The sequence below is a fragment of the Pteropus vampyrus genome, unplaced genomic scaffold (assembly GCF_000151845.1).
Source record: "Pteropus vampyrus isolate Shadow unplaced genomic scaffold, Pvam_2.0 Scaffold472, whole genome shotgun sequence".
Lineage (NCBI taxonomy): Eukaryota > Metazoa > Chordata > Mammalia > Chiroptera > Pteropodidae > Pteropus > Pteropus vampyrus.
Window position 1 is genome coordinate 473,726 of NW_011889253.1, and position 25,601 is coordinate 499,326.

The 25,601-nt window shown below is 36.4% G+C and overlaps 1 protein-coding gene across 4 annotated transcripts in view; it reads left to right on the plus strand.

Annotated features, from left to right (window-relative positions):
* FHL1 (four and a half LIM domains 1) overlaps nt 1–25,601 on the plus strand; it is a 58,196-nt gene that overhangs the window by 10,197 nt on the left and 22,398 nt on the right. For all 4 annotated transcript variants that reach the window (XM_011382408.2, XM_011382406.2, XM_011382405.2 and 1 more), the window contains one exon: nt 10,447–10,520. The gene's annotated coding sequence lies outside the window, so the exon portion shown is untranslated. The remainder of the gene's footprint in view (nt 1–10,446; nt 10,521–25,601) is intronic.

Here is a 25,601-nt window from a genome sequence, read left to right on the forward strand (position 1 = left end):
ATACGTTCTGCTGAAGTGGCTATAATGACAAGTTAGATTTCTCAAGAACAGGACAAATAAAATAATCTGAATTTGACTTCATGTGTATTTGTAAAGTAAAAGTGAAAAATGAGAATATATATACGGCCAGCTAATGTATGTATATAATTATGCAGGAATAACCCTATCCCTTGAGACTTCCAAAATATTTGAAACAGATTTAAGAGGGAATTTTCTGTGCATAGATGTATCGTCTTTACATACTTACATGAGAAGCAAGGTTTTAATATGCTAAATATTACTTTCTCATTGATACATTCATTTGAACAGTTATTAGGCAATGTAAGGGTCATAGTATTGAGATGTAGTTTATCCCTTCTTCACTCACCCCCTCAAAAATTCATATAACTCTGCTTTTATGTCTAGCTGGCTTTCTGTTCTATTGCTATCACCCTGTCCTACATCCAGTCTCCATCTGCCACATCTGATTTCTACTGTTTTTCTTCTTTCATTTTCTTCCTCATCTTATTCTGTCTCCTGATGTTGCCCCTTATGTTACCCTGCTTTCTCATGATACAGCTGTTTTTATAAACATCTCCAGACTGAGTCGTCAACAGACTGACTAATTTCCCCATATCAGATATCATCTTAGAGGCTGTTTTCTTACTCTTTGTATTGTGTTCCAATAATTTCTTCAGACTCCTTTCAAGTTTGGAGCCATGCTGGAGGTTTGAGAGTTGTGAACTGTTGGTTTTCAGATAAAGTCAAATATGTTTGCAGGGCTATGTTATAGACAGTCTTTGAAACCATGAATCATGAAAAAGAAATGAACGATTTACATTATGATAACTCTGAAACTTCCTTTTATAAAACTAAAGCAATCAAAGTTATCTTGAGGTAAAGTGATTGATTGCTCCTCAAAATATAATGTAAAGGATTTTTTTTAGAAAAATCTTCAACATTTGTCAAAATCTATAGAATACGCAACACCAAGAGTGAACCCTAAAGTAAACTATGGGCTTTAGTTAATAATAATTTATGAATAATAGCTCATCAGTTGTGACAAATATACTACAGTAATGCAAGATACTAGTAATAGAGGAAACCGGGAGGGAGTGCTGAGGTCTATGGAAATTGTACTTTCCACTCAATTTTTCTATAAACCTAAAACTGCTAAAAAAAAAAATCTATAAATTAGAAAAAAAACCTATACATTTAGGATTCAGAAATACAAAGAATATGTCAGGCACTTTTTATTATTAACATGTAGATTAAAGTGCAGCGTTTGTTCTTAAGTACTAGTAAAATAAGAGAAGTGCTTCTCCTTGAGTGACATAACTTGCATCACAGGTCCCCTGAAAAGTGTGTTAGCTTCTGAAAGAGTGGCCCTGTACTGCTAACCACCATCAGGTTGCACAGTAGTTACTGGACAAGTCAGTGTTAGTATTGGGTTGGGACTTTGCCACCATTAGGGCATTGTGCCATCTTTGAGATGGAGTGGAGCCCCAGACTTGACAAATTTCCTTCCCTGTAACCCAATGAGTCCTTTTTTGACCCTTGCATTTGTGGTGTCACTAGCAAGAGTGACATTTGGTGAACTCATGGCAACTCTTTGAGCTAATATCCAGGTCAGAGTTTGATTGCTTTGGGCCTAAGGCTATTCCAGGGCTTGTAGAAGAATTGACCTAACACCAGAACCTCTATGCAGATACTCAGTATGGTCAGTAAACTCATGTGAAAAGAGTAGGTTTTTAAAAGTCTTATTGTAAATGGTTTCTATAAATTGGAACTGGGCGATTATTATGAGCAACCACAAGCATATGTTGCTTTCTTGAGTTGGCTGTGAAGCAAACCATTCTATGGTAGGTGGTAGTAAGCAGGGTGGGGGGTATTGGATCTGAGAGAGACATTGAAACGTGAGGTGGATAAGCAAATGTCGTGATGATGTTAAAGTCACTGGAAGAGAAAAAACTGACAAACCACCAAGGATTAGAACATGAATGAGGGTGATCACTTAAGGAATGGATATCTTGGGGAAGTGGTTGTTTAAGGAACATGTCCATTAGTTCTGTGATTAGACCCAGGGTGAAAAACTTCATACAGTTACCCGAAAAAAAAATACTAATAAAGGGGAGAGTTGGTTATAGAGTTCACTTATTTAACTTATTAAAATTTATCTTGTCTATCAGAAGTAACTATTATATATGGATCTGTTATGTATACTTATTGTTATACCTGTTACTAGACAAACTTACGCAATTTTTTCTTGGCTTCACTGCCTATCCGATTGACTATACTGTACATGTGATCCTACCTCTGTTAGAAGTAGTAGATCTTAACAGGGGAAAGGGGAAAGAGCGAGAACAGGAATAACTCTCTCAAGTCACAATTCATGATGGAGGCTGGGGATTCCAGTTCAGTTGCCAAGATCACGGGTTACTCTGTGCCAGTGGTGAACCAAATGGTAGCACAGCAAATGCATTCCTGTGGTCACCTTCACAATTATACCAAGTTCTGTAACTGACTTGATATTGTACAGCAATTCCTGTCCATTGTAGAGATGGCAAAATATTGATCTGACCAAATCATAATGTATAAATGGGCATAGTCAAGTCCTGAGGCCTAGCATGGTCATGCTCCTCCTAGTGAAGCTGCTAGAAATAGCTGGAAGGTCTGGGGAGGTGTAATGGCCATGGCATACAAGGCAGGTGTATGACAACATCTTTTTGCTCCTTGCTGCTCACCCACTGCTTCTCACAGCCCTTTGGCTCCTCTTCATCTCCCTTTTCCTCTAGCTCCTCTTTATTCTTAATTCAGTTACTTGTAGGTTTTCTGTTAAGGAACAAGGAGGGCCTCATCACAAAAAAGTTAAGGGACCATTGGCCTTAGTATTCCAACTACCAGAGCAGAAGACGTTGACTTCCTTAACTTCCAGGTTTTCTCTGCTGCATTGGTTTGTAAGGTATAAAATGGAACTTAGAGTACATTGTAAACATCTTCTGACACATAACTTGAGAGTTGAATTGTGTCCCCATATAAACTTATCATTCCTTCCACTTTTAAAACGCCTATAATTTGACTTTATGTTCTTATTACTGACCCTATAGCAGATACCAGCAATGTGTGGACTGATGTGAAAGATTTACTCTATGGCTAATTGATTGGAGCAGGGCTGCCCAATTGTCAGCACCGTGCCAAACACAGTTTATAAAGTATGAGGCAGAGTACTTCATAAAATGAAATCAGCAAATGTTTATTGAGTGCTTACTCTATGTGCAGGGCACTTTGCTAAGGCTTGCTAGATGCTGTGGCGAATATTAAAAACAAAAGTGATCTCCTCAAGCAAAAAACATCCATCCTAATTGGAGCTGTTAGAGATGCATTAAAGATGTGGTGGAAAGAATATTGAACTGAGAGGGGTGGTGACGAGTAAAGAATTGGGAGTTTTGAATCTTAGCCCAAGTTCTTGATCCCTTGGGCAAATCACTTCCCCTCTCAAGGTCTCAGTTTGTAAAAAGGGAATTGGAGTAGATAATCTCTTAAAACATTCTGAGGATTGGTTCATAAACAAATGTGTTAAAAAGTTAAACTAACAGTACAAAGCAATAATAAAAGGGATTCCAGAAGATGGTACATTTTAGTTTTACCAAATAAAGTGCACATATAATAGTTACTATTGTATGTACAGTAAGTCCTCACTTAACATCGTTGATAGGTTCCGCAACTTTAAGTGAAAACAACATATAACAAAACCAATTTTTCCATAGGCTATTTGATATAAACAAGAGTTAGGTTCCTGTGGCATCTCATCAACGTTATAGCAAAACAGCATTGAATGAAATGATGTTATTCGAGGACCTTCTGTATATAGTATGTATATATACTCTGTAATTATACTAATTATGACTATAGAGCAGCAGTTCTCAAAGCGGGGTCCTTGGACAAGCAGCATCAGCATCACCTGGGAGCTTGTTAGAAATGCCAATTCATGGGTCCATCCCAGACTTACTAAGTCAGAAACATTAGGGGTGGGGCCCAGCAATATGTTTTAACAACCCCCTCACTCCCATGAGATTCTGATACCCACTAAACTTTGACAACTATGGGCTGTAGGAATTTGGGGTAGTGGTTCTCAAACTTTGGCTGCACATTAGATTCATCTGGGGGACTTGGGGGGCACTGAGACATCACTAGTTCTGGCTCCGCAGATGCACCCAATTCAGGAATCACTGGTTTATCGGAGGGTGGCATGAGCCAAAGCACCTATTCTCCACTGGTGACAAACCTCAGTGGCAGGGAGTCAGCCAAAGCCAGTGTTGAGTATGAGGGAAAGTGAAAAGTGGGTTTGGATCTGATTGGAAGGCCTTGAATTTCATGCTAGAAATTTGGCCTTTAGATTACAATGGAGGAAGCTCTTGGGGAAAGGGAGTGTGATACATTCAAGGTAGTATGTTTGAAAGATTATTCTGGCAGCTATATGAAGAAGGGAGCATGCCCATAGTTAAGTCTGATGAAGTAGTGTAAGTGTGAAGTGATAATGGGCCAAATTAAGATTGTAGAAATGGGATTATAAGGAAGAAAACGTATGAAAGCTCTTTTGCAGGACTTGGTGAAAATCGTGGGCGTGAGGGTTAGTGTTAGAATATCTGGCTCAGGAGTTCCTCTCAGACTTCTGGGACAGCCAGTGCTCTCTGCAATGCATCTACCAGAATTGTCATGTTTTATGGATCTGTCCTAATTTTTTTTGTCCCCCATCATTTTGATTTAAGAGTTCTAATTTGGAGAGTGGGTATTCCCCAGTGAGTTATATAAAAATACAGAATTGTAGTCACCCAGAAAGCTACTCATGATCATCACGGCAGGGGGGAAAAAAACCCTGTTTCTCTTAATGAAAGAATGCTTGGAGTTTTGGGAAAGTTGTAAACTTGGCAACGAGTAATTCAAGTCTATCAGTCAATTAAGTGAATTTTTATATTATCATTTGTTTTATTTGGGAGCTGTTATAATTGTCATTGAAAAGACATCAATCTCCATATTTTTAAAACAAAACAAAAATACCATTGAACATTAGGTCAAAGAACAAGAATTTCAAGGTTTTAACTTTTGACTTTAGCAAATATTTGTTGCTCCATTTTTCTTGCTGGATTTTACCATTTTATTTTATTTTATTTTTTTGCATTGTTCCCATTTGTTTCCAGTGCCTAATCATTGTAGTTTCCTCTGTTCTGTTATTAATGGCTTTTTAATCAAGCATTCTTAATGTTTTTTTTTTTACTTTTCTATTTTTCTTTATTTTCATAAAGATCATTAGCCAGCAATTATGCAAAAAACACACAGAAAAATAGCTATGGTCTTTTTTAAACCTTTTGATCCTTGTCACCCATTTCTCTCAACCCCTACTCCCTGCCTCTGCCAACCACCAATCTGTTCTCTGTAGTCGAAGTTATTTTTTGTTGTTGTTTTGTTTTGTTTTAGATTACACATACAAGAGAGATCATATGGTATTTGTGTTTATCTGACTAATTTTGTTTAGCATAATGCCTTCGCAGTCCATCCATGTTGTTGAAAATGGCAAGATTTTGTTCTTTTTTATGGTTGAATAATATTCTATTATGTATTGTATCACAATTTCTTTATCCATTTATCCATCGATGGATACAGGTTGTTTCTATATCTTGGCTATTGTAAATAATGCTTAAGTGAACATAGGGGTACATATATCTTTTCAAGTTAGTGTGTTTCTTTGGATAAATACCCAGAAGTAGAATAGCTATATCATATGATAATTCTATTTTTTTTGAGCATCCTCCAAACTGTTTTCTATAGTGGCTCCACCAGTTTACACTTCCATCAGTGATGCACACGGGCTCCCTTTCCTCCACATCCTCACCAGCACTGCTGTTTGTTGATTTATTGATGATGACCATTCTGACAGGTGTGAGGTGATTTCTCATTGTGGTTTTGATTTGCATTTCCCCAATGATTAGTGATGTTGAGCATCTTTTTATGTACCTGTGGGCCATCCGTATGTCTTTTTGGAAAAAATGTCTATTCAGACCTTTGGCCTATTTTTTAATCAGATTGATTTTCTTTTTTTTTTTTTATTTTGCCATTGAATTGTATGAATTCTTCATATATTTTGAATATTAGTCCTTTATCATATATGATCTGATATATGATAAGGTAAGAGATATATGATTTGCAAAGATTTTCTCCCATTTAGTAGTTGCCTTTTTATTTTATTGATGTTTTCCTTTGCTGTGCAGAAGCTTTTAGTATGATGTAGTCCCACTTATTTATTTTTGCTTTTGTTGCAAAAGTAGTCTCAATGTTTTAATACTCCAGTCAAAAATAAATATATTTTTATTATTACCCTTTTATGACCAAAAAATTATTTAAATTTACATCCAGAAGTGGCCCATAAAAAAAGAGTTCCTGAGTGTTTAGTTGGGGCATGGTGGGGGCACTGCTTATCTTTCCATCTTTAGTGCGTTTATAGGTTGTGTCATATTGGGGAAGAAAGACACTTTTTATTTACTAGTTTAGAAACCTATAAAGCAAATTCGATGTTTTGAAGGATTACCTATATTCCAGAGCAAGGTTTAAAAATGGCTAACCACTGTAACTTTGGTAAAGCACTGCACATTTTAGTTTTTTGAAGGAACTGTAAAAATCTAGAGCAAAATCTAGAGTGATCACAACTTTAAACATGTAGTGTACATCTAGTAGATACCTTTTAAAAATATAACCTGTCTTTTCCCAAACTGAATAAAGATAAAAACCTTTCTCTTCCAAATCATGAAGAATATTATGATTATACTATATAAAATAAATGTAGAAAATAGTGCAGAATAAATGACCTTCTAGACGTAGTATAGAGTATATCATGAGATACACATCACCAGATATACTTTATATTAAATCTTAATATAAGGAAACAAAATTAGATCTTATTATATCTCTATAATGTAATATCCTTTTGTTTTTATTAATTTAAGATATTGTTAAAGATATGATTATTTTGCAGATCTTGATTATGTTGAAATTATTAAAAATGAGACATCTTTCATCTGAACCATTTATTTATAGCAGTAAATTATTTTGCTGAATGAGAACCAGTTTATTAGTTCTTATGCTAAAAGAAGTGAGCCAGTGACCATCTCACTTGTATTTATTATGTTTTATGATAACATTTAAAATGTTTTTCGAATGCTGCACACACCAATGTTTCTGACTATCATAGTAGTGTAAGCATTTGAATAAAAGTAGAATAATTGAGAAGTCTAAGCTGCCTGTTACCATCACAAGTGTACCTAATTAAGAAGATATTTGGGGCTCACCGCTCTTTGGTTTCTTAGGTGGGAGAGAATATTCTGAACGACATGATTAAGGAACGGTTACCATGACAATCACATTTAAAGAATTTAGAGGAGACAATGAATCTGTGGGGCTCATCCATTTTGATTGATTCAGCTGGTCTTTTAGGCTCATTCAAACAGCTGCTGTCTCTGGATTTTATTTTTCCACACAATTCACCCAATTGGTGATTTGGGGATCATTTAAGCTTGGCTGACAGTAGTAATAGACTCTCCAGTGTCTGTGACCACAATACTATTGTTAAACCTGAAGGAGAATGATTGTGTATGTTAAATGTCACAAGAACATAGCTACTGGCTTCTTCTGGAATGATGTAAATGGTTTGTCTAATTTTACTTATTAATTCTGTCAGGGTGGGATAAGATTAACATGATTTATTTTTAAGTATGACTGACCCTAAAGTGTTTGGGTTTTATTTTGGATTACTTCGCTGTCATCACATTTTACCCAGTGTGTTTGGCTGCTGTTCTGTTTTTATTCTTGCGCAATATCATCAACACAGTTTGTATTACATCTGGTCAGAGGCACAGTTACACGCTGCAGATTCAAAAATACACATAACTCTACCTGCTATGTGTCTTCATCCTCCCAACTCCAACTAAATGTTAATAAGTGAGACACACTAGCACAGACAGTAAAGTGAAACAGAACTAAAAAAGCTGTTAAAATCTCGCTGTACATTTTTATCATTCTGTACAGTCTAGTTATTCATGGTGAAACCATAAACTGTGGAACCAAAGACTCTCTGGCCAGGGCCCAAATTGGAACCCAGTGTGAGAGCCCTGCCTGCTCAGCCTTTGGGCCTTTCCCTCTTCTGCCCTCTGGAGGGTGTCAGGGAGCATGACAGGCAAGAACTTAACTCTGACAGGGAGAGCCAGTCTTGGTGCGGTTACTAAAAGACAAGTTCTCTGCCCCTCACCCACGGGGGTCCCTCAAAGTCTGAACTTACAGAGGTGGAGAGCATACAGAGATAAGGAAGGTAAGGTACTGGCAGGGTTGGGGTCTTAGGGAAGAAGCTATTCTGGTTCCTTAAGCAGATAACCAGATTCCTTCAATTAGAGCCCAGTATGTATTGAATCCATCTCCAGGAAAAATTGATTCTGGAAGGGTAAGTAAAATGAAATAGTATATTAAGGCTAAAGTGTGATGGATTCAGGTTTCAAGTTTAAGTTAGATTGAATTTAAAGAGGGGTATATGTGGTACTATTTGTGGCAGCATATGAAATGGTTATCCAAATTTGATAACATTTGTACTGTGCCTGCTATAATTATAGTGAGAATTATAGATCTGATATTCAGTGAGTACCTTTCATGTGTGTGGCATTATTAAGTGCTTTACATGCATTGCCCTCTTGCCACCTTACAGCTCAGGTAGGTTACCATTATGATGTCAAGAGAGATTGCACAGCTAATATGAAGTGGGGCCAGTATTCGAACCCAGGCATTTTGATTCTGGAGCCCTTGCTCCGAACAGCTGTGCCATGCTGCATTCTTGCTGCAGCTGCAGGAAAGGGTGTGGCATCAACTTCTAGATACAGCGAGTTCCACATGAGCAGGATGTGAATGGTGGGAGATGAGACTGAGCAAAGCTTTTTATATGTATACACCATTTTAAGCACTGGCAGATAGAAAATAAGGGATTTCAGTCCCTGCCACCAATAAACTTGAAGTCCTGTAGGACAAACAACACATAACAAGAAATAATGCATATTCATAGGATAGAATATGAAAATATTATCTCTATTTAAGTCTAGGTAGGAAGAGGACTAGAAGGAGTTCCTTTGAAGTCACTTTCAAGCATTCACTTTTGCAAATTAGCTCTTCATCACTGACACACATTTGCTTTCTACTGGGCTTGTGACCTGGCACAGGGGAACCCTGTCCCTGTAGTCAGCAGGCTTGTCCATTTTGAGTTCGGAAGACTTATCTTCAATTATGACATTTGTCATTAAGATCTCTAAACAGATGTACCCATTAGCCTGTTTAGGTAACTGGACCAGCTATTTTCTGGTACATTAACATTTTAAAATCTCTAACCACGGCTTGTTTGGTAGGGAGCCTGAAAATGGATGGGGGGCCGGAGGGGCTCAGTTCTGAGCCTGGTTATAATCCTTGGTTTATGTTTGCCCTGTTTCATTTGGTAGATACTCCTTGAGAGCCTCCTGTGTTCCAGGCACTGTTCTGGCCATGGGATTAGAGCAGTAAACAGAACAGACGGGCCCTCCACTCAGGGAGCTCTTTCCCTCAGATTTCATTTGCTGGTAAACACTTCACAGTTGATATAAAAGTACTTTTTGGTATGAGTTTCAGGATTTCACACATTGGGGATAATACAGTAATCACACTTTCTGTCTTTTTAGCCCCAGCCAGCCCTTTCTGAATAATGGGGGGGGGGCAGGTCATAATGGGGGTGACCGTGCCTGTGGGGTTGAGCTGTACTGTCTTTGTGTGGTGATGGGAAAAGCACAGGGCACACCTGTTTCCTAGTGATGCGGAACCATCGGCACAGGGATGAGCCTGCCCACCAGCCTGCATCCTAATCCTGTTGTTGATTGGAGATAACTTCAGCGGTCACACGGCACCTCGTCGCCATGGCAACACCTCTAAATATTCCTCTGGTGACTTGTGTTCCACATTTTGTCTGGATCCGAGAGCCTCCTGTGGCAAAATATTCTAAAGATGTCAAAAGAGAGGGAAAAAAAGGCTCAACTAATAAATCTATTCTAAACGACTGAGTCATTTGTTTTGATTACCCGGGTGATTGCCAAATGTTAATTTAAAACTGAAATAGGCCATGAGCTCACTCCGCTCACAATGCTGAGTGTTTGAGCTAATACAGCTTGATAATGAGGTGGCCAGATCCACTGCCGGTGAGAATGTTATGTGATAAACAGACATTTGGGGAAATATGCAGAACATCTTGGCAGTTTTCCTTTAACTTTAAAGAGTTGTAAATACAAAGTAGAATGGATTGGATTACCATGAGCCATTTCAAAAGAAGTTGACTTTTTTTTTTTTTTTTTTTTTTAGAATTTCAAACTTTTCTTCTAAAAGGGTAACTTTGTCTCTTGATTCTTTTTCCTAATTTAGGCTCATTGGAAGTTGTTGACAGCTGTATCCACCCCTTGTCGAATACATCCCATTCTCCACACATCCAGTGTGAGGTAAGTTTTACTAATTGCCGCAAATTCATACACTGCTCTCCAGCCTTCCAATTTGTGGTGTTAGGGTCAACATTGTACAAATAGCTTTATTTGTACAGTAGATTTAAGAGGGTTTATTTTAATTGACCCAACCATTATCACTGCTTACCCTAAATATTAGCTCTCTGGGGAATGCCTATTCAAGGGGAAACAAATCTCATTTGCTTTTAATTTGGGGGCATGGAAAGTGGATGTGCCAAGCACAACAGAACTGTTAGATGGTCTGCCTGAAAATAAAGATCTACTCATGTCACAGCATGAACAGTAGGGAGCAGGAAAGCTTCATGAAGGAGGAGACTCTTGCTGACAACTGTGAGGAGGTTGGGCTGACCCAGTCAACTGCCAGTGAAAGGAGCCAAGGTGCAGGAGGCCTCTGTAGAATCTGGTGATAGGAACACCAAAGAGTGCTTCCACTGGCTTACATTAACATGGGCCAGCAGATTTTTTTCCGATTAGTACTAAAGTTCAGAGCAGTTACATTGGTGCGAGCAGCGAGACTGACCAGCCCTTTCATTTAACATTAGATAGGCATCTTTGGTCCTCTTCATTTAGCCACTGTGACTTCTGTCTACTCCATGATGATCCAGATTACCTATTTCTCCCTTTAAGAGACTAGATATTCCTTTTGAAAATAATGAAAGGGGGACATCTCAAAGCTGGTTCATCCAAGCACAGTGGAAGGGGTCCCAGTCTCCATGTGTTTATGAGAGGATGTAACATTTGTCAGCACCAGACCAGCCAGGATTTCCATTTTCATCCACCAAAAAGTTTTGTCTTCCTCTGCACCTCGCCCACCTTCAGGCACAGTCCCACATTTGGTGTAGGTCCTTTTATTTCAGTTAGGGTAGACGCTCACTAGGTGGTGATAGTTGCCTTTATGATTACATCAACTTGCTGCAGAATAATTTGCAGCTTAAAAAATATGTATTCAAATACCTGAATGTATTAAACCTTAAAGAGTAAAAAAGTAGGACAGCTTTTTACTAATCTGAATTTTATTGTCTAAACTGATTTTATCAATTTCATCAGTTATGGTAGAGATTGGAAGCCCTTCCTAGGGCCTGGGGCTTTACATTAGCCTGATGACAGAAGCTTCAGCAGATTCTCTCAGCTGCCATAGATCGACTCTTCCATCTTTCAGTCTAAGCCCTTAGAATGGCTATCATTTTAGGACTTTACCTAAAACAGTTTTGAAAAAAAAAATTTAATGATATAAACCTATTTTAAAATAAAATCTCAGGTCTAACCCCAGCAGAGAACACCAAAGCAGAACTACTTTGGCTCAAGTAGGAGACTGACTCTTTCACCCTCCTCTGAGAAACCATTCCTAGGGCAGTTGGAAAGCACAGTGCTCTGTCTAAAGAATGGGGATTTTTAGCTCTGAGCCCTTTCATGGCTCTTATTTTTATTTTTCCATAGAAACAGAGACTAGATTGTTTAAGGAGATACACAGAAAGGTAAAGCATCCTCCCATCAACTTAATTGGAAATGCTGACTAGGTGAAACTTGGCCATTCACATACATTGTATGCCCTTGGTCATTCTACAGCATCTGCCACTTTGACAAACTTCATCAGTGTCAAAGTTCAGTAGAAATTGTGTGTACAAGACTATATTCTTAAAATGGAACCTTTAATTGAAGCTTTTCGAACACATATTTGAAGTGGTTTTGTGATATTAAGACTACCTAAAGATATCTTTAATTGGACCCAAACTTGGGTTTTCTTTTTGAGGAGTGAGTTTCTCAGGTGAGTTATTAAATAGAATCTGTTAAATTCTGTTTCACTGTGATGGAAACATATAGGACTGATGTAAAACAGTCACTGATGTAAAACAGTTCAACAATCACGACGCAATTGTATCTTGTGATCTTTCTTCCTCTCATTCATTCATTCAGCCGTACTATGTACCAGGCCAGGAGTGTAGGAGTGAGCCAAACAAAAATAATAATACATTTTGGTCTGATAGTCTTCAAGTGTGGGACAGTCCTAGATTATTTTCCCTTTTCCAGACGAAGAAACTGAAAATTGATTTGCCTTTTTAAATTAAATTGCCCAGTATTGAGTAGACCAGTTTGGGTTCATGGTACAATTCAGAATCCTTATATCCAGTCTGCTCTTCAAGCCTGCGATTTATGCTACCTCCATAGATGCATGTGCAAATAATAAAATATGTAGTAATTGCTGGGAATGCAGCTGTGCCTGAGACCCAAATGCCCCCAAACTGAAAACAAATGTAAATGGTGTATTTCACACTCTATTTTTTAAATGTTATTTTGGAATAATTGAACAGTTTAGGAAAATGGACTTTGCAGTTTCCACAAGAGGATATTTTGTTCTTGTTTTTGTTTTTCAAATGATAATGTGTCCCTTTTTATGTTTGACGCAGCATTTGTCATAGATAAAGTTTATAATTCAATAGCTCGAAGTTATTTTTTTTGGCTGCCTTCTAGTTATGGAATTATTGGGAACAAAAACTTGAACACAACATAATTCTCAATGTGTATATGAGCTGGGTATTCTATGTGTTTGTTTCTGTTGTAAGGACAATATTGGTTCATTCAACATATATTTCACATCTAGGAAATATTTTTTTATCACTGATATGGACATTTTCATTATTGATTTGGCAGTTTTAATAATCACAAAACAAAATTTTAAAATATAGTCATAGAGATTTGATTTTTGCCGTTTATATTAATACAACCTCTCTCCTTGGTGCACTAGCAGTAAGCATGAAAATCAGCACAAATGGGTTACACGAACTTAAAGAGATTGGAAATCATCAGTCTAGAGCCAAAGTCTCAAACTGGTGGGCTGGATCTGGCACAGAGAAGTGTTCTTTTAAATTTTTAAGTGAATTGCCAGAATTCAAAGTTGAGAGATTTCACATTTTTAAAAACTACAGATTTTCAGCTTCTCTTGAAATATCAGAATATCTGGCAACATTGAGCCAGCATTCCTGTTTGGTAACACCAGGCTGAAGCCAAATTGCTGCTGTATCTTTAGATGGGACGTGAACTCTGAAATTTGCCAAAGTCTCCACTATGTTATCTCCTTGACACTAAAGACAAAGGCAGTTGCCATTATCTGAATGTTTTACTGATTTGTAAGACTTGCTTGGCTCTTACTGACATGTGTTTTTAACCTTAGGTCTAGATGAAATTGAGGCTGCAAACTTAGATTCATCTTTTCCCTCAAAATGTCAGCTTATTACTTTTCATGTACACGATGTTGAGTGATGTTCATTTTAAAGGAGTGCAGTAAAAGGGTTTAAGGGAAACATTTGAACAGAGGAATATCTTCTGGTGGTGCCTGATTAAGAGAAGGAGCATCAACAGAGTTCAAAGGATTCCTGTGGTCTACACCTGTGCTTCTCAGACTTTAATGTGTAGATTCTGATACATCAGGTATAGGGGAGGGTGTGAGATTCTGCTTTCCCAACAAGCACCAGGTTACACCACTGCTAGTCTGGAAACCCAGCTCTCTTTGAGTAGCAAGGGGACTCTACGCTAAAGCAATCTTAAGGCAGCAATGCAGTGATTATTCTAAATATCTTTTTATTGGCCTGAGAAAAAGAAGGAGATTTTAGCTAGGCCGAGGGTTGAGTCTTTGTAAATAAGCCTGCATGCTCGTCTTGTTACAGGGTTAGTTAAAAAATTCAATCATTCTTAATACAGCACAGCCCACGTAAATGATAAACCGAACCTTTAAAACTTGTTTCAAATTAAGTGCTTTTAGTAAAAATAAAGGCTATATATGTTAAAACTCAAGAATCAAAAAATAGGGATGAGAGCTTTTCATTTTATAATTGTAGGAGAATATATGAGACTCTTTGGAAAACTTATAAATAAGACCACAGAAAATAGAATAACTATGAAATCCCTGGATATATAATAACCTTGTAAGCTATAAAATGATAGAATTCAGAAAGAGATCAACAGATTCAAATATATAAAAATCTGCTAAGAGAGTAGATTTTAAGTATTCTTAACACACACACACACACACACACACACACACACACAATTAACCGAGGTGATGGATATGCCAATTAACTTGATTTTGGTAATCATTTCACATTGTATATGTCAAATCATCACATTGTACGCCTTAAATATGTACATTTTTTTGTGAATTATACTTCAATAAGGATGGAAAAAATAATGAAAAGGAAAACACCCCAGGAAAAGTTTGTCATGAATTTGACAAGATAATTAATTTCCATGTTATGCACAGAGCTCATATAGATCATAAGGCCTGGCACAGGCCTGACATGTGGTAGATGTGCCATAACTGTTGGCTGAATGAATTCTGCAGTAGGTAGACAGGCAAAAGACACATTATTTCACAAAATAAATGCATGGAAGAACTGTTCGGCCTCTCTGGTAGGCAAAAACATGCATAGTCAAATAGCAACAAAGTACAATTTTCACCCATTAAATCAATAAAAACAAAAAGAAAACCCTATGATAATATGGTTACCTTAAAAGTGATAAACACTGACTCATTGCTGGTACCATTATAAGTTGGTAAAAGCCTTTTGGAATATTATTTGGCAATATATGGCAAAAGTCACAAAGACTTTTTGGTACCCCTTGATCCAATAATCCTATTTTGGGAAATGTGTTCTAAGAAACAAACTGTTCTAATAGGAAAACTATATGTTGTGGGTATTCGTCACTGGGTTATTTATAAGGACACAAAATTAGAAAGAATGTCCACCATTAGAGTAATGGTTCATTTATTCAACAAGTAATTTTGGTTAAATAATTATGATACCTCTATGCAGTGGAAGTCCATGACTCTGTTCAAAATTATAATTGTGATGTTTGCAGAGCAATATGAAAGAATTTGTGTAATATTGCCTTACTAAAAATAGCAGAATGCAAAATTGTATATGTGCTGTGATTATAACCTTGTAAAGAGATATGTACATATGGACAAGGACTAGATGGCACATGGACAAATGTGAGTAATACTTTATTTGAGGTTTTATTCGTTTCGTCCTATCATTTGTACATCTTACCATAAGTACATGCTCACTAAGAGGTTGAGGATCTTCAACTTTTACCTACTAAAATCAACTCCATATAAGGAGCACTATTCCTACTGGTCACACAGTATGTGTTTAGTAAATAACGATGAAACATGATGAGGACTGCTGTCCAGAGCATAAGCATAGAGTTCTGATGTTATAGTTCCTACTTGCTGCTTTGTTCTATCATCTTGAGCTCCCATTTGTCTTTTTTCTGTTTCCTATGGTTGATACAGAGGCATCTGGGTGTCTCACATGACAAAGTATAAATATTTGTCTCAGAGCTTTTCATTAGTGTGTAGAAGTGCCAGAGAGTGAATTTTAACATCTAAAGGCTCAGTGTACAGTGAAGTAGAACCTTAATGGAGCTGTAATTCAACGGCAGTGCCTATTTCATCTTCTGGTTTCATTTAGGTGAGCAACAAAAATTCTAGTGTCATGAGCCTCCTTCTTTCAGCATCCTTTCCCATCCAGTTGTATTCCCTATTTCAGTCAGATATGCTTATTTTCCTGTTGTAAGTATGCTTTTCCTCTTTAATTAGGTCAGTTACTTCATGTCTGTTTTTCTTTTTTTGACATGGTTTCCTCTGGCTTTAGCACCACATATTTTCCCCATATGTCATTGCCTCTGGAGCTTCATGTTGCAATCGTTTTTCAAGGGGAACAGAGAGCACATTACGAGGGGGTAGCTCTTGACTCTTTGCCCGCCCTTTGCCTCCTTGAGCGTTCCTATTTCTTTTGGGCCTAGTTCTGTTTGGTTTTGTAGTCTTCATCATCAGTTATGTTTGGACTGAAAGATACTTAAGTAAAAATAATGGTAAGTCAGAGATATGTCTGGCAAAGGTGCAGCACATTTGTTAAGGTTACTGGTTTATTTATCTCCCCTGTCTCTATGGTGACTAAATCTGGGGTTGGGATTTAATGGACTTAATTTTGACCTCTTGTACATCTCCTAACTTTCCCAGTCTCTGATATAGAAGGAATTCATTTTCACTTTAGAAGAGAAACTGCCCCATTTAGAGAAAAAGTCCAAGCTGGACCCTTGAAAAGTAGAATCTCTAGAGTCTTCAATTCTTATGCCATCTTCTATCAGAGCTCGTGTAGTATTGCACTTGTAAAGAAAGCTGAGAAGTCTTTTAGATAAACACACACATGCATACACTATTGCTAATGGCCCCAGGAAATAATTTTCTTTTCAGTGAAATAAAATATTTAGTTAATGTAAATGAGCTGTATCTCCTTTATCCATTACAGGATTATACATTTGCTTGCAAATATATGTTCAAACCATATTTCAGAGTTCAAGTATATTAAATTGTGCCATGGAAGTCCACAGTAATGGTCAGGTTTGACTAGGATTCCTATGAAAGAAGTCAGATCTAGACATCAAAATTCAAATCTAGTGTTCCATCTATACCTAATTGACATGAAATGAAGGCATGGATATTTGACCTCTAAGGTGGCTAAAGTCAAACCATCTTGGACTTCATTTGGTTCAGATGACCATTTAAACTTTTTTTATCCTCTCCCATATTATCCTTTGAGTTTACAAGGTTACTCCAGTTTCAGGAAATTTAATAATTTATCCGAAATTGAGTCAGAGTGCTTTACTTTATTTAAGGCTCATGTATACTGTGTTAGTTTACTCATGGATCATTTATAAGTCCTTTAATCTTCTCTAGGAACAAACTCACATGCATGAATTTTCTTTAAAACCAGAACAAGGAGTCCAAACATAACTGATGACGAAGACTACAAAACTAAACAGAACTAGACCCAAAAGAAATAGGAACGCTCAAGGAGGCGAAGGGCGGGCAAAGAGTCAAGAGCTACCCGCTTTGTAATGTGCTCTGTTCCCCTTGAAAAACTGATTGCAAAAAGGCTGAGATGAGCAAAGCAACGTAAATGCCCCTGCATCCTTATTCTCCAATAAAATATTAGAGTTCAGATCTGTCATCAAATTTCATTTAAGTCTAATAGGAACTTGTGAATACTTCATATTTTTATTAAGAATTTTTAACTTTGTAAAATTCAATGGGTATGGAATTTGTTTTAAGATTTTCCCCCATCATCAACTCTTCTATTAATAGGACAAAGACTTGAGAAGCCAACAACAGATGCTCACTTGTAGAAGAGATCCATACTTGTGAGATAAATGTTGGATACTCATTAAGTTCTGAGTTTGAAACCTTGCCTGATGTGTTTTGCAACTGTGAACTTAGAAAATATGTTAGGTCACAGTCATAACTAAATCATATAAATTTTGTTATGGTCAGTGCAATAAGCATAGCTAAGGTCAAAACTTTTACAGGAATCAAAATGTTAAGACCCAAAGCCCTTAATAATACTTGAGAAAGAATAGCATGTTTATCATCATCATTAATCATTGTCATTATCATTATTTTCTTAACAGCCTTATGTGCTAAAAGCCCAGTATGGAGAACTGTGCTAATAATAGTTAAAATTTATTTTATTATTTCTCTAATTGTTAATATTTCAGTTTTGTTTAAACAGCTCTAAGGATCAAATCGATTTAAATAAAAAAGGATGAAATATATAAAAAATGCATTTAGAATAGTGGCCTCATTCTCTTGTCCTATCAGTCAGATAAGCCTCACACTTTGTACAGCATCTCTCAATGAAGGATATCCATTTATTGGATGAACAATTAGTTTCTTTAAGAGTTCTTCACCTAAGTAGTAAATCAGTGGTCTTTAGGTAGTTTGGTGAGAAATTGTGATCTTTGTGAGTCTGTTGGTATCTCTTAAACCGTGTGATATGACCATTTTTATGCCTTATTCAGGGTTACAGATTAATAATTTACTTAAGGCATTCCAAGTGTTTCTTTCCCAGAACCAGTGGAACATTTTCTGTGGATTCTGATGAGAGTTTGCATACATAGTTGTCACTGTACATGGGCTAGAGGATTCGTAATCCATAGTGCCTTTTGCTCACTAAAGTGGTTCAAATGCTAGGATGAGCTCCACCCTTGGCATTGGGCTCATGTGATGGGTTCGAACCTGGAAACAATACAGTATATTCCATTATTTTTAGCCCATCTTTTAAATTCCAAGCTATGTTCTCCGTATTGTCAGTCTTCATAGACTTTACACAGGATCTTGACCCAACCTCTTTGGTCCTCTCCTGGGCATTTTCCATTTTTATTATGGGGACAATATAAGACACAGAGTCAAGGATTTGATTGGAGTTACTGTCCTAAATTGTACTCTGCTTTCCCGAGGAAGCTGGAAGCTCCTTGGGAACAAGAATACTAAGTTTTCTTTGGTGTCTTCCGTATCATTTATTATTTAGTGCCAGAGGCTTAGTAGTCATTTACTAGAGCTACAATTAGGTGAGTGAAAGGCATTTTATAAATTGCAAACCATAGCATTACTGTGGTATTACACAGGACATTCTCAGGATCTTTGTTTGACTGTCTATTCCCCTGACATCATTGGAGCACATTCTTGAATGGAACAGTCCCTCAAACAGAAGGAAAAGTTGAAGTTAAATAGCGAATACTTTTATTCCCACCACCCAGATTCTACAGTTAAACATTATACTATATTTGCTTTGTCAACGTATTTTAATTTGTGATTGGTCCTTCTTAATTTTTTGTATGCATTTCAAAGTAAGCTGCCAGCATCCATCCACTTCACCCCTAAACACTTCAGCATGCATATCATGTGTAGTTTCAATTTCGACATGCTTAGAGCTATCAGATTTGCTAAGATTCTGACATTGATTTTAGTGGTGACTAAGAAGAGATGGTAAGTTGAATGAGAAATAAGCTCTGTTTTCAGACTCGGAGAAGTTTTTGTTTCTAACTACCAGCAAGTATACAAACATACGTATCACAGCCCTTTTACCCACACATTACATAGTCACATTGTTTGTATTGTTGAAACTTGGAAGACCAACCTAGGAAATAGAGTTGAGAGTCTGGTTTATATGAGTGAAACCGGAGAATTAAGGTTGAGGATAGTGGGGCAGAAGGTTAGTGTTAGATACTAGAACGCAAGGGGAAAGAGATTCAGAATCAGGAAGTTATCCACGGGTTACCATTTACTTTTATGTGTAAGTCTAGAGAGGGTTTAGTGGCTGTTTATATTACCTAAGGGTCATAGATTTAATAAACACTAACAATACATATAGAGGGTTCTTCAGCTCTAATAGTTTTCACATTATATTCCGTGGCACACTAGAATTCATAGACTGTTTCAGAAGTTTCACCAACTTTTGAATTAGATTTTCAAAGTGTATTGAACTGTTTAATAAACTAAAAGAAAAGAAAAGAAAAAAACGACAGACATACTCAACTGCTTTGTAGTAAATTTTAACATTCCTGAGAACACTTACTGATTGACTTTAAAATAAGTAAAGGTTATTAATGTCGGCTTAAAATAAAAATTTGAATTACACTTATCTATCATTCATCAAAGCCAGGGTAATATTTCTGTTGTGGGAATAAAGACAAAAGGTCTTCAGCAAGACTATTACATAAAAGCCATGGTGTTAAGACGCTGGCCTGCAAAATCTGAAGTTACACTTTGGTTTCTAGTTACCATGAGCACTTATCCATCTGTTATAGTTAGATTTTTTTTTCTAGTACCTTTAGAAATCTGGAAACAGATGACTGTATGCTTTTAACTTGAAAGAACCATAAAAGGGGAAAGTTAGTTAAGAGGCCGAGACTGGCTCCAGTGTCATCTCTCAGATGGGGCTACGTGAATGGATTAGGGAACCTTCAAAAAGCTCTAACTGCTCAACATAAGTCTGAAGGTCTATTGTGTGATGTTGCAGTTCATTATGAGATTTTCAGGGCTTCTTTGATTATGCCTGAAAAGCCCTACAGTGCCTTTAGCAGATTTCTTTTCACTTAGAAGCTGTGGTACTCATTTTGGTTATTTAATTCTAGATTATACCACATTCTGTGCCTGTAGTTTAAAATGCCTCTTGGAAGCCAGTACCTGCTTGTGTGTAGCTGCAGTCAACTAAAAAAAATTGCTTATCTATATTTTATTTTCCCCTAACATTTTATTATAAAGGTTTTAAAAGTCGAAATGATTTTGCAATGAATACCTGTATACCCATCATTGAGTCTGCAATTAAAACATTTAACTATACTTGTTTTATCACATATCTACCATCTCTCTATCCATCCTTCCATATTATTTTCAGGTGTATTTCAAAGTAAATGTAGATTTCACCAGTTAACTTCATATATTTTACACACTTGGTGCCTGGCTTTTAAACATTACAAAAATGTGCCTCAGTTATCATAGAGTCTTGTGAGAGATGTAAAATAAATGCCTATTTTATTGGGGGGAAAATTAGGTGACTGCTTTTATTATTTTTTTTTAAAATAACATTTCCTGGAATTCTAGCATGGAGTTGGAGAAGAATACTGGCTAATTTATAAATATGAACTTTTTTTGTCACTCAGACATCGCTGACCTCTAGCAAAAAGGGATATATTTGTAAATTTCGTTTTCATCATTGAGACGGGAGCCAAATAACTTCCAGTTCTTATAGAGAGACAGGATCATCTTTACAAGTGTCATAAACATCAAGTGTTGGTCACGCCAGCAAAAGCTATTGCATTTAGAAAGCAGAGGAAGAGTTAATTGAGGATTAAATTGGTCTATGCAGGATCCAATCCCAAACCCTGGTATCAAGGTGGTAAGTGCAAAGTATTAAAAAACAAACAAACAAACAAACAAACAAACAAACACAACACTCTTGTTACATTGGAACAGTGAGATCAGGATGGAAATGAAAGATATTAGTGTATGGCTTTTGCCCTCCCTACGTTCTTGCAAAGCCCAGTCGTTGTTCCCTTTATTCTCAATCCCCAGAATCATGTCCTAACACTCTTTCTTGGCCCAGGGGGTTGGCTGGGTGTATTTCCTTCTGGAAGTCTTCACTTTCGCTCTTGAGTTAGCTGGCAGGAGATCCCTTAAAAGCATTTCCAAGCAGTTTTTTCCACACCCTATAGGAGCTAATCCTGCAATTTCTACTTCAGTTTCAACTGCTGTTGCTTAAATAGCAACAGATCTCCATCCACTATGTTCCCAATCTCTGGATCTTCCAAGAAAATTTAATGTATAAGAACAAAAAGTTAGAACAGAAAAATCTTTGGAGGCAGGGGTTAAGTGGGGCACCAAGTGGGGAACTTGGTGATTAGATATACTTTAAATGTGTCAGTAGAACATGAATTTATATATATACACATATATCTATATATACATATATATATAGTAGAACATGAATTTATATATATATATATATATACACACACATATATATATACACTATATATGTATATATACATATATATGTATATGTATATATAGAGGGGGAGAGGGAGGGAGAGATGTAAAGAATTTACCAACCCCCAACCCCCACCAGACAGATACACTACCATTCAAAATCCATGAAAATACTTTGGCACCATGGAATAATATGTATTTTGGTCTTGGAAGAGACTATTAGGTTGCAAGGGTTTGATCCCTCTACCACTGACTTGTTCTTTGATCTCAGAATGACTGATTTGTTCTGTGATGGTTTCATAGGCACTGATAATAAAACTGATTTACTACATATAGTATAATAGAGAAGTTTAAGACTGTATCTAGTTGCTGTTAGGCCTCAAGTTTTTGGAATGATTTTATTAATATTTTGATATTAATATTCAAATTTAACATCATTTGAAAAAGTGTTTTGTGTATAAATACTTTATGTTCTATAGTTCATATATACAGTACCACCCTTAATTAAATGATATTTCCACAAATCAGTTTAGAAGATTCATTTTCTTACTGCAAAATGTGTTTAAGACACAAAGAAATTGATCATACTATGTACTTACTGCTAGCAGGAAGGTGGAAAGTGTCCTAGATTTATGATTAGGACAGGTGACAGTACTCAAGCTTCTATTCTTAGTTTGACCTTGCTCCCCTCCCTTAAGGCAAGACATTTAATCTTTTAATGTCTCAGTTTATCCACCTATAACACCTGTAGTCTTATTTCATAAAAACAGTACTTGGTTTTTATTTGATAGTATTTGAGAACTTAATGTAGAATATGGCATTGAAGAATGAAATTACTAGGTAGAAGAAATTCGTATGTTGAATGATAATCTTGACAAATTAGTAATTACTACATTTAGAAAGTTACAACTCTGGAGGGAATTGATATTTGATATTGTTGTCCTGTGTGTTCTAAGTTACCATCATAACAGTAGGAAAATAAACTCTTGTCTTGGATGTCTTACAAAAGGATTAACTCACTTCTTCAAGTTGTTACTAAATCTCCAGCCCTTTCGAAACAGAAATAAAAAAGTGCTCCTTGTTTTACTTATTTTTTCTGGAATGAAAGTCTTCTAGCTAAAATTGCCTTAAATTTGTTCTTTTGTTGAGGGCTTTCAAAGTTATTCTCTTTGTAAAGAGTGAAGGATAAACCATGTCAGTTACTGGAAGCAACTAAAATTACCCTCTACAAATAAGTAGAGGAGTATGCTTTTAATTTTTAGATCAAAGCAGAGAACTAAGATTATGTGGCACTTATTATGCATTTGTTCCCAGCTACTTACTTATGCCTTTGCAAAGAATCAAGTATTAACTAAATATCAAAGAGATTACATAGCTAGACCCTAAGTAAAACTAAAATACCCATATGACTATTTTTTCAATTCTGTAGTCTTCAAAGTTTGAACTAAATTGAGAGAGAATCCCTATCATGGACACTGTGAGTCTTTTCACAATGATCTGCTACTGTATTTTTATTGTGCATGATAAATATGTATGTTTTATTGTGAAACTCGTGTGAGTCATGTGAAAAATTAAATCCACTTGAAAAATTGAAAGACATTGCCTACTTGGATACAAAGCCTGATTTATATACAGTTGACCCTCAAACAACATAGGTTTGAACTGCCTGGATCCAATTTGTAGGTGGATTTTTTTCAATAAATAACTGTAAATGTACTTCCTCTTCTTTATGATTTTTAAATAATATTTTCTTTTCTCTAGCTTACTTTATTGTAAGAATACAGTATATAATACATATCACATACAACATATGTGTTAATCAACTGTGTATGTTGAGTAAGACTTCCAGTTAACAGAAGGCTATTAGCTAAGTTTCGAGGAGTCAAAAGTCATACTTGGATTTTGGACTGCACAGGGGGTTCAATACCCCTAACCCCTGCATTATTCAAGGGTCAACTGTTATGTATATATTTTTCTTGTACAAATATAATATTTTGATATTTTCATTTCATACATTACTTGGACAAATGAATTAATTTGGTTCCTAAAACAGTTCTATAGGGAAAGTAGGATAGGTATTAATGTTCTCATTTTATCAATGAGGAAGAAAAATTAGCTAATGAGCAGCTCACCAAAGTCAGGGATTCTATCTGAGATTTTTTATTACCCATCTATTGCTCATTCCTTGAGTTACAAAAGAATAAAGTCAACCAAACATTCACTGTTCATTAAGTGAAAGCTTAAAATTCATTTAACTCTTATACTATTGTCTGAATTTAGTTTTACAAAGTTAACTTGTGATTAGTTTTGCACTTGCTAAAAATATTTTAAAATTAAATGTACTGTTTCAGAACTGAATTAGTCTCTCCTCTGTATACTTCCTTGTCCAATGTGATCATTTATACAGGCTTCAGCATTGACTTGTGACATCGAATGAGTACACCATTTGAAGTGAATGGAAATTGGTTTTGTGATTTTTATAATACCCCCGGTTCACCACACTGAATTGCCACAACGCTGTGACTGACGATTCCAGTTTTAACATCTAACAAACATAGTTGATAGACATACTTTTTAAATGATTTACATATATTAAGCCGATTTACAAACATCAACCCCTTCTCCTGAAATCCAGAGTTAATTTTTTTACTTGTTAGCTGTGAGATTGGAGTGAGGATGCTGGTGACATTTCTTTTTCTTGTTCTCCATAGAAACAGGGTAGTACAATCTAAGTTGGTAAATCAGTGACAAATAGAACACAAGTCACCTGGCTTCAGTTAGTTATGCTGCTATCTTTAAAAAGTGCCTACTTCAGAAAAGGCTAATTTTGAGATTACAGACATTGAACTACTATAGGGTTAATTTAAAACTCTGATACAGATGGAGCTGAAAAATCCCTGACAGGTTTGCATAACGAACAAGTATGGTGTTTTTTTCTCCCAGCAGGCAGTTTTAAGGTCAGACCTATGACTCAGAGCTGTGTACTTGGTTGAGGATAGGCATCACTGACATGTTGCCAGTCTGATTGTCCAAAAGGGCTTGTGCCCAGCTCAGGTTGCTCCGTTATCCCCAGCCAAGAAGCTACCTTTCGCTATTTTATAGAGTATTTGAAAGTCAACTATCGTATGTACTTTGTAGCTTTTCAACCTAAAACTTGATGAACATTAAGTGCCTCCTTAGTTTTTGAGAGATAAATCCTCCATTGCCACTAGTCTGTCATGGTCTGGCACTGTATGATCATATGTGTACTTTGCCAAGATAAGTGTTTTACTGAGTTTATTGTTTTATAATTCATTGGCGAGGCATTGTGGTTTGGTGCAAAGAGCACTAGACTTGGAATCAAAGTCCATTTCCTGTCTGGATGGATTATTAACTGAGGGTAACCTTAGCATAGTTGGCATAGGATTTCCATGGCATCTTCTCTGCATGAACAAAAATAATCTGCCATTTCAGTAAGTTTCGGTGGGTGCTACCTGATCCACTTGAGATCCTTTCATCCTTTTTTTCCTTTTTGTCCATTCCCTTGTAAATCACAACTCTTGTTCTTTAATGCAGCTGACCCCTGTTAGGTATTAGAGGAAAACAATCTGATTAACTTACTATCCTTTTTAGTTGGTTCGCTCCATCGTTTTAAATTTTTATATTCCTTACAGCATTGTTTATAATAACAGACTGTAAGCAACTTAAATGTCTTTCAATAAGGGACTGAGGAAGTAAATTGTAGTATATCTACA